The sequence below is a fragment of the Tachyglossus aculeatus genome, chromosome 4, assembly GCF_015852505.1.
Source record: "Tachyglossus aculeatus isolate mTacAcu1 chromosome 4, mTacAcu1.pri, whole genome shotgun sequence".
Classification (NCBI taxonomy): Eukaryota; Metazoa; Chordata; class Mammalia; order Monotremata; family Tachyglossidae; genus Tachyglossus; species Tachyglossus aculeatus.
Window position 1 is genome coordinate 10288141 of NC_052069.1, and position 10168 is coordinate 10298308.

Below are 10168 nucleotides of genomic sequence, written 5' to 3' on the forward strand. Positions count from 1 at the left end.
TGCTTTGTATCTAGAGAAGGGCCATGGCATAAGAGATAGAGCCCAGGCTTGGGAGTTAGAGGTCATGGGTATTAAACCCACCTCTGTTGTCTGCTCTGTGACCTTGGACAAGTCACTTTACTTCTCTGGGGTTCAGTTACCTCATCTTGAAAATCGGGATTAAGACTGTGAGCCCCATGCGGGACAAGTACTATGTTCAACCTGATTTGCTTGCATACACCCAGCAATTAGTCCAGTGCGTGGCACACAGTAAGCGCCTAACAAATACCACAATTATTCATTCATTCATTCAGTCGTGTTTACTGAGCACTAACTGTGTGCAGAGCACTGTACTAAGCGCTTGGGAAGTACAAGTTGGCAACATATAGCGACGGTCCCTACCCAACAGTGGGCTCACAATTATTATTGTAAATTCCTTGAGTCCAGGGATTTCCCCTATTTATTCCTCACACATCTCTTATACTCAGGGAAGCAGCATGGCCTAGTGGCTAGAGCATTGGCCTGAGAGTCAGAGGACCTGGGTTCTAAACCCAGCTCTGCCGCTTGTCTGTTGTGTGACTTTCATTCACTCATTCATTCAATCTTATTTATTCATTCATTCATTCAATTGTATTTATTGAGCTCTTACTGTGTGCAGAGCACTGTACTAAGTGCTTGGGAAGTACAAGTTGGCAACATATAGAGATGGTCCCTACCCAACAAGAGGCTCACAGTCGCTTACTGTGTGCAGAGCACAGTACTAGACACTTGGAAGAGTACAACATAGCAATAAATAGACAAATTCCCTGCCCAAAATGAGTTTGCAGTCTAGAGGGGAGGAGACCGACATCAATACAAAGAAATAAATGACAGATATGGACATAGGTGCTGTGGGGCTGGGAGGGGGAAAGAACAAAGGAGGCTAGTCAGGTGATGCAGAAGGGAATGGGAGAAGAGGAAAGGAGGGGGCTTAGTCTGGAAAGGCCTCTTGGAGGGGATGTGCCTTCAATAAAACTTTGAAAATTGTTCCAGGCCAGAGGCAGGATGTGGGCCAGGGGTTGGTGGCGAGATAGGCGAGATTGTGGTACAGTGAGAAGCTTAACACTAGAGGAGTGAAGTGTGCAGGCTGGTTTGTATTAGGAGACTAGTGAGGTGAGGTATGAGGGAGCATGGTGGTAGATGGCTTAAAAGCCAATGGTGAGGAGTTTTTCTTTAATGCTGAGGTGGATGGGCAACCACTGGAGTTCTTTGAGGAGTGGGGTGACATGTCCTGAATGTTTCTGTAGAAAAGTGATCCAGGCAGCAGAGTGAAATATGGATTGGAGTGGGGAGAGACAGGAGGCTGCGAGGTCAACAAGTAGGCTTTGGGGAATTTACTTAACTTCTCTGGGCCTCAGTTCTTTCATCTGTAAAATGAAGATAAAGACTGTGAGCCCCATGTGGGACAGGGACTGTGTCCAAACTTCTTAGCTTGAATGAACCCTAGCACTTAGAACAGTGCTTGACCCATAGTTAAGCGCTTACTATACATATCTGACCTCTCCCATTAAAGTGTAAGCTTCTGGTGGGCAAGAAATGTGTCACTTTTTGTGTCACTTTTTTATTATGCCCTTCCCAAGGGCCTAATCCAGTGATCCACACCAAGTGAGTGCTCTATAAATGCTGCTGCTGCTGCTACTACTACTACTAATAATGATGGTATTTGTTAAGCGCTTACTATGTGCAAAGCACTGTTCTAAGCACTGGGGGGGATACGAGGTGATCAGGTTGTCCCACGTGGAGCTCACAGTCTTAATCCCCATTTTCCAGATGAGGTAACTGAGGCCCAGAGAAATGAAGTGACTTGCCCAAAGTCACACAGCTGACAAATGGCAGAGCCAGGATGAGCCCACTGTTGGGTAGGGACTGTCTCTATATGTTGCCAACTTGTACTTCCCAAGCACTTAGTACAGTGCTCTGCACACAGTAAGTGCTCAATAAATACGATTGATGATGATTAGAACCCATGACCTCTGGCTCCCAATCCCAGGCTCTTTCCACTGAGCCATGGTACTTCTCCTGCTATCACTACTCTGGATCAATCAATCCTATTATCCTGTCCTATCATGCCTTGATTACTGAATCAGCCTCCTCGCTGACCTCCCAACCTCCTGCCTCTCCCCACTCTGCTGCCTGGATCATTTTTCTACCATCTCTATATGTTGCCAACTTGTACTTCCCAAGCACTTAGTACAGTGCTCTGCACACAGTAAGCGCTGAATAAAGACAAATGAATGAATGAATGAAAAAAGCTCAGGACATGTTTCCCCACTCCTCAAGAACCTCCGCATCAAACAGAAACTCCTTAACATAGACTTTAAAGCCTTCAATCATTTTTCCCCCTTCTACCTCACCTCACTGCTCTCCTAGTAACATCCAGCATGCACACTTTGCTCTTCTGGTGCCAACCTACTCTCTATAATAATAATAATAATGATAATGGCATTTGTTCATTCATTCATTCATTCAATCGGATTTACTGAGTGCTTACTGTGTGCAGAGCACTGTACTAAGCGCTTGGGCACCTGTCTCTGTGTTTTGTTTTGTTGTCCGTCTCCCCCTTCTAGACTGTGAGCCCGTTGTTGGGTAGGGACCGTCTCTATATGTTGCCAACTTGTACTTCCCAAGCTCTTAGTCCAGTGCTCTGCACACAGTAAGGGCTCAATAAATACGATTGAATGAATGAATGAAGTACAAGTTGGCAACACATAGAGATGGTCCCTACCCAACAGAGTCTAGAAGAGGGAGAAAGAGAATAAAACAAAACATATTAACAAAATAAAATAAGTAGAATAAATATGTACAAGTAAAATAAATAAATAAATACTTTAATAAATATGTACAAACATATATACATATATACCGGTGCTGTGGGGAAGGGAAGGAGGTAAGGCAGGGGATGCAGAGGGGGAGGAGGGGAAGAAGAAGGAGGGGGCTCAGTCTGGGAAGGCCTCCTGGAGGAGGTGAGCTCTCAGTAGGGCTTTGAAGGGAGGAAGAGAGCTAGTGTGGCAGATGTATGGAGGGAGGGCATTCTGGGCCAGGAGGAGGACGTGGGCCAGGGGTTGGCGGTGGGACAGGCAAGAGCGAGGCACGGTGACGAGATTAGCGGCAGAGGAGTGGAGGGTGCGGGCTGGGCTGGAGAAGGAGAGAAGGGAGGGGAGGTAGGAGGGGGCGAGGGGATGGACAGCCTTGAAGCCCAGGGTGAGGAGTTTTTGCCTGGTTGATTGGTAGCCACTGGAGATTTTTGAGGATTTGTTAAGCACTTACTATATGCCAAGCACTGTTCTAAGCGCTGGCGGGGGGTTACAAGGTAATCAGGTTGTCCCACATTCATTCAATCAAATTTATTGAGCGCTTACTGTGTACAGAGCACTGTACTAAGCGCTTGGGAAGTACAAGTTGGCAACATATAGAGACAGTCCCTACCCAACAGCGGGCTCACAGTCTAGAAGGGGGAGACAGACAATAAAACAAAACATATTAACAAAATAAAGTAAATAGAATAGTAAATATGTACAAGTAAAATAAATGGGGCTTACATTCTTAATCCCCATTTTACACATGAGGTAACTGAGGCACAGAGAAATTAAGTTATTTGCCCAAAGTCACACAGCTGATGTGGCGGAGCCGGGATTAGAACCCATGACCTCTGACCCCAAGTCTGGGCTCTTTCCACTGAGCCACACTGCTTCTCTATATCTCATATAGCTGTAATTCTACTTATTCTGATGGTTTTGACACCTGTTTACATGTTTTGTTTTGTTGTCTGTCTCCCCCTTCTAGACTGTGAGCCTGTTGTTGGGTAGGGACCATCTCTATATGTTGCTGACTTGTACTTCCCAAGCACTTAGTACAGTGCTCTGTACACAGTAAATGCTCAATAAAAACAATTGAATGAATGAAAGAATCTCAATCTCGTCTATCTCACCACTGACCTTTCGCCCAAATCCTGCCTCTGACTGTAATTCCTTCCCTCCCCCATCTGACAGACAATGTCTCTCCCCCATTCAAAGCATTAGGAAGGCACATCTCCTCCAAGGGGGCTTCCCAGACTAAACCCTCATTTCCCCTTCTCTTACTTCCTTCTGCATCACCCTGATTTGCTCCTTAATTCCCCCCCCCCCCGCACTTATGTATATATTTGTATTTTATTTATATTAATATATGTCTCCCCCTTTAGACTGTAAACTTGGTGTGTTTTTAGACTGTGAGCCCACTGTTGGGTAGGGACTGTCTCTATATGTTGCCAACTTGTACTTCCCAAGCACTTAGTACAGTGCTCTGCACACAGTAAGTACTCAATAAATACGATTGATTGATTGATTGATTGATTGTGGGCAAGGAACATGCCTACCAACTCTGTTGTATTGTACTATCCCAATCGCTTTGTACAGTGCTCTGCAATAAATGCTCAATCGTCTTGTCTTATGCAAGCAGCGTGGTTTAGAGAAGCAGCCTGGCTCAGTGGAAAGAGCCCGGGCTTGGCAGTCAGAGGTCATGGGTTCTAATTCCAGCTCCCCCACATGTCTGCTGTGTGACCTTGGGCAAGTCATTTAATTTCTCTGAGCATCAGTTACCTCATCTGTAAAATGGGGATTAAGACTGTGAGCCTGAGTGGGACAACCTGATCACCTTGTATCCTCCCCAGTGCTTAGAACAGTGCTTTGCACGTAGTAAGCGCTTAACAAATGCCATTATTATTATTATTATTATGCTGTCGTCATTTCTGAAACATAGCATCACCATGGGCACATAATAATAATAATTATTATTATGGCATTTATTAAGCACTTACTATGTACAAAGCACTGTTCTAAGCGCTGGAGAGGTTACAAGGTGATCAGGTTGTCCCATGTGGGGCTCACAGTCTTAATCCTCATTTTACAGATGAGGTAACTGAGGCACAAAGAAGTGAAGTGACTTGCCCAAAGCCACACAGCTGACAAGTGGCGGAGCCGGGATTTAAGCCCATGACCTCTGACTCCAAAGCTCAAGCTCTTTCCACTGAGCCACGCTACAGATCTCTCCCAGAACTCCCCACCTCCATCTGCAATCATTCTGGTAGTGGATCCATAGAGTTTCTAAGTAAAAATGCAGAAGTGGTTTACCATTGCCTCCTTCCATGCAGTCAACTTGAGTCTCCTCCCTTTCTCTCTCGTGCTGCTGCTGCCCATCACGATTGAGTTTTGACTTGTAGTAGATGGCCTGCCACTTGCTAGCCACCAGCCAAGCTAGGAATGGAATGGGTAGGCCTCTGCTTGACTCTCCCTCCCATAGCCAAGTCTGGTAGAGGACTGGAAACTCTCCAGATGTGATCCTGAGTGGGAGAAATGCTCAATAAATACCACTGATTGATTGATTGATTGTTTGACCACCACTCTCCCTACATTCAAAGAGCTTAATACAGTGCTTTGCACTCAGTAAGCGCTCAGTAAATACAGTTGAATGAATGAATGAAAGTCACACAGCTGACAAGTGGGGGAGCCGGAATTAGAACTCATGACCTCTGACTCCCAAGCCCGGGCTCTTTCCACAAAGCCATGCTGCTTAAGAGACTCATCCCAGGTTCTGTGACTCCGAGGCTCTGCTCTTTCCATTCGGCCACGCTGCTCCTCATTCCTGTCGATTATCTCTGAAACTTTGAGCAAAGGCAGGGAGAGGAAATAATAGTAATAACAACAATAATAATGATAATAAGTAATAATAATGATGATGGTATTTGTTAAGTGCTTACTATGTGCCAAGTACCGTTCTAAGTACTGGGGTAGATACAAGATAATCAGGACGGACACAGTCCCTGTCCCATATGGGGCTCACACTCTTCATTCCCATTTTCCACATGAGGGACTCAGGCACAGAGAATTGAAGTGACTTACCCAAGGTCAAACAGCAAAGTGTTGGAACCAGGGTTAGACACGTCTTCTGACTTCCAAGCCCTTGTGTCCTTTTGGGCTGTTCCACTCTAGCTCCAGGGTTGAATTTACTTCAACGATTTGGTTGGGGAGAAAGAATACTTTTCATTCCGGCTCTTCCATCTGCTAACGAGGACAGGGCACAGAGGTTAAACATTCTCTCCTTGGGCTCCCGGGGAACATTTCTAAGAAAAAGAACCCAAGCTCCTTCCTAATTAATGAAGCTTTAGCCAATTAAGGCAGTGAAAGGGACTCTTTCGCATCTCCTCAGAAAGCTCATTTCCTTGCAGATCCCAATCTATTTAGCTATGATTGATGGGAGCTCTGAGGTCTATGACAGCCTTGGGGGAGGCTGGCTAAGAGTCAATTTAGGGTGGGACCACCTTTCTCTGCCCTTTCTACAATACCACAATAAGCCATTTTCTGAAAATCCAAAGGGGACTCAGAAAATTGTTGTGTGCCAAAAAAGATTTCTATAGACTTGAATTTCTCTATGATCAGTGGGCATTCCAGCCTTTTGGGAGCTGGTGCCCACTAGTTCATTCAATTACATTTTTTGAGCACTTACTGTGCAGAGCACTGTACTAAGCACTTGGGAGAGTACATATCAACAATAAAAAGGCACATTCCCCGCCCACAATGAGCTTACAGTTTAAAGCAGGGAGACAGACATCAATACCAATAAATAAATGACAGATATGGACATAAGCGCTGTGGGGTTGGGAGGGGGGAAGAACAAAGGGAGCAAGTCAGGGTGATACAGAAGGGAGTGGGAGAAGAGGAAAGGGGGGCGCTTAGTCTGGGAAGGCCTCTTGGAGGAGGTGGGCCTTCGTTGAGGCTTTGACAGGGGGGTGGGGGAGTCATTGTCTGTTGTATTTGAGGAGGGAGGGGGTTCCAGGCCAGAGGCAGGATGCAGACGAGGGGTCGTTGGAGAGGTAGATGAAATGGAGGCAGAGTGAGAAGGTTAACACTAGTCAAGTGTGGGCTGAGTTGTAGAAGGAGAGTAGTGAGGTGAGATAGGAAGGAGCAAGGTTGTGGACCGCTTTGAAGCCAATGTTGAGAAGTTTTTGTTTGAAGCGGAGGTGGATGGGCAACCACTGGAGTTCTTTAAGGAATGGGGTGACACATCATGAAAGTTTCTGAAGAAAAATGATCTGAGCAGCAGAGTGAAGTATGGACTACAGTGGGGAGAGACAGGAGGCAGGGAAGTCAGGAAGGAGGCTGAGGGAGTCTCCTTTGTGGGCTCCTCTTCTGTCTCCCACCACGTAACTGTGGGGGTCCCTTAAGGTTCAGTTCTGGGTCCCCTTCTATTCTCCAACTACACCCATTCCCTTGGAGAACTCATTCAATCCCATGGATTCAACTATCACCTCTATACGCATGATTCCCAAATCTACATCTCCAGCCCTGATCTCTCTCCCTCTCTGAGGTCTTTCATTTCCACTTGCCTTCAAGACATCTCTACCTGGATGTCCTCCCATCACCTCAAGCTTAACATGTCCCAAAATGAACTCCTTATCTTCCCACTCAAACCATGTCCTCCCCCTGACTTTCACATCAATGTAGATGGCATCACTATCAGAGAAGCAGTGTGGCTCAGTGGAAAGAGCCCGGGCTTTGGAGTGAGTGGTCATGGGTTCAAATCCCGGCTCTGCCAATTGTCAGCTGTATGACTTTGGGCAAGTCACTTAACTTCTCTGTGTCTCAGTTCCCTCATCTGTAAAATGGAGATTGACTGTGAGCCCCCCGTGTGACAACCTGATCACCTTGTAACCTCCCCAGCACTTAGAACAGTGCTTTGCATAGTAGGTGCTTAATAAATGCCATTATTATTATTATTATTATTATCACCATCCTTCCTGTCACACAAGCCTGTTACCTTGGCATTATCCTTGACTCCTCTCTCTCATTCAATCCTCATATTCAATTCATCACTAAATCCTATCAGTTCCACCTTCACATCATAATAGTCCACCCTTTTCTCTCCATCCAAACTGCTACCACGTTAATAAAATCACTCCTCCTAACCCACTTCATTCATTCATTCAATCGTATTTATTGAGCACTTACTGTGTGCAGGGCACTGTACTAAGTGCTTGGGAAGTACAAGTTGGCAACATATAGAGAGACAGTTCCTACTCAACAACGGGCTCACAGTCTAGAAGGGGGAGACAGACAACAAAACAAAACATATTAACATATATTAACATACAAAACATATTAACAAAATAAAATCAATAGAACAGAATAGTAAATATGTACAAGTAAAATAGAGTAATAAATCTGCAAACATACATACAGGTGCTGTGGGGAGGGGAAGGTGGGAGAGATGGGGAGGGGGAGAGGAAGGAGGGGGCTCAGTTTGGGAAGGCCTCCCGGAGGAGGTGAGCTCTCAGTAGGGCTTCAAAGGAAGGAAGAGAGCTAGCTTGGCGGATGTGCGGAGGGAGGGCATTCCAGGCCAGGGGGAGGATCAATAAATACGATTGATTGATTGATTGATTGATGTGGGCCAGGAGTCGACAGGGGGACAGGAGAGAACGAGGCACAGTGAGGAGTTTAGTGGCAGAGGAGTGGAGGGTGCAGGCTGGCCTATAGAAGGAAAGAAGGAAAGTGAGATAGGAGGGGGCGAGGTGGTGGACAGCCTTGAAGCCGAGAGTGAGGAGTTTTTGCCCTAAGCGTAGGTTGACTGGTAGCCACTGGAGATTTTTGAGGAGGGGAGTAACATTCCCAGAGCATTTCTGCACAAAGATGATCCGGGCAGCAGCGTGAAGTATAGACTGAAGTGGGGAGATACAGGAAGATGGGAGATCAGAGAGGAGGCTGATGCAGTAATCCAGTCGGGATAAAATGAGAGATTGAACCAGCAGGGTAGCAGTTTGGATGGAGAGGAAAGGACAGATCTTGGCGATGTTGTGGAGGTGAGACCGGCAGTTTTTGGTGATGGATTGGAGGATTGCTGCATCAGCCTCCTTGCTGACCTCCCAGCCTCCTGTCTCTCCCCACTCCAGTCCATACTTCAATCTGCTGCTCAGATCATTTTTCTACAAAAACATTCAGGACATGTCACTCCTCTCCTCAAAATGCTCCTGTGGTTGCCCAGACACCTCCGTTCCTCACCATTGGCTTTAAAGCACTTTACCACCTTGCCTCCTTCTATCTCACCTTTCTTCTCTCCTTCTACAACCCATCCCACACACTTGGCTCCTCTAGTGCTAACCTTCTCACTGGGCCTCACTCTTACCTGTCTCATCAACAACCCCTCACCCATGTCCTGCCTCTGTCCTGGAACACCCTCCCTTTTCAAATTTGACAAAAAATGACTCTCCCCTGTTCAAAGCCTTGCTGAAGGCCCAAATCTTCCAAGAGGCCTTCCCTAACTAAACCCCACTTTCCTCTTCTCCCACTTCCATCTGCATTGCTCTGACTTCCTCCCTTTTTTCTTCTCTCCTCCCAGCCCCAAAGCGCTTAAATGTTTATCTGTAATTTTATTTATTTGTATTGATGTCTTTCTCCCCCTCTTGACTGTATGCTTATTGTGGGAAGGGAATGTGTCAGTTTATTGTTATATTTTACTTTCCCAAGCACTTAGTACAATGCTCTGCACACCGTAAGTGCTCAATAAATGCGATTGAATGAATGATAAATGAATGAATGATGCAGGAATCCAGGTGGGATCGGATGAGTGATGCACATAGTAAGCGCTTAACAAATACCAACATTATTATTATTATTATTATTATTATTAACGTGGTAGCAGCTAGGATGGAGAGGAAAGGGCGGATTTTAGCGATGTTGTGAGGGTGGAACGGACAGGATTTAGTGATGGATTAAATACGTAGATTAAATGAGAGAGAGGAGTCAAGGATAATGCCAAGGTTTAGGGCTTGTGTGACAGGAAGGAGGGTGGTGCCATCTGCAGTGTTGGGAAAGTCGGGGGGACAGGGTTTGGGTGGGAAGATAAGGAGGAAATGTGACACTGATAAGAGGGAGAGAGATCAGGGCTGGAGATGTAGATTTGGGTATCACCTACATAGAGGTCGTAGTTGAAGCCCTGGGAGAGAATGAGTTAGTTTTTGGGGGTTTTTTTTTGGTATTTTGTAAGTGATTATTATGTTTCAGACCCTGTTCTTAATGCTGGGGTAGATACGACGTAATCAGGTCATAAACAGTCAGTGTCCCATTTGGGGCTCACTGTCTTAATCAGAGAAGCAGTGTGGCTTAGTGGAAAGAACACAGGC

At 45.9% G+C, this 10168-nt stretch overlaps 1 non-coding gene across 1 annotated transcript; it reads right to left on the reverse strand.

Moving 5' to 3' along the window:
- Positions 1–5207: 5207 nt before the first annotated feature.
- On the reverse strand, positions 5208–5345 carry LOC119927557. The gene has a single exon (XR_005450550.1). It is a non-coding gene; the product is annotated as a small nucleolar RNA SNORA7 (small nucleolar RNA).
- Between the last annotated feature and the right edge of the window lie 4823 nt (positions 5346–10168).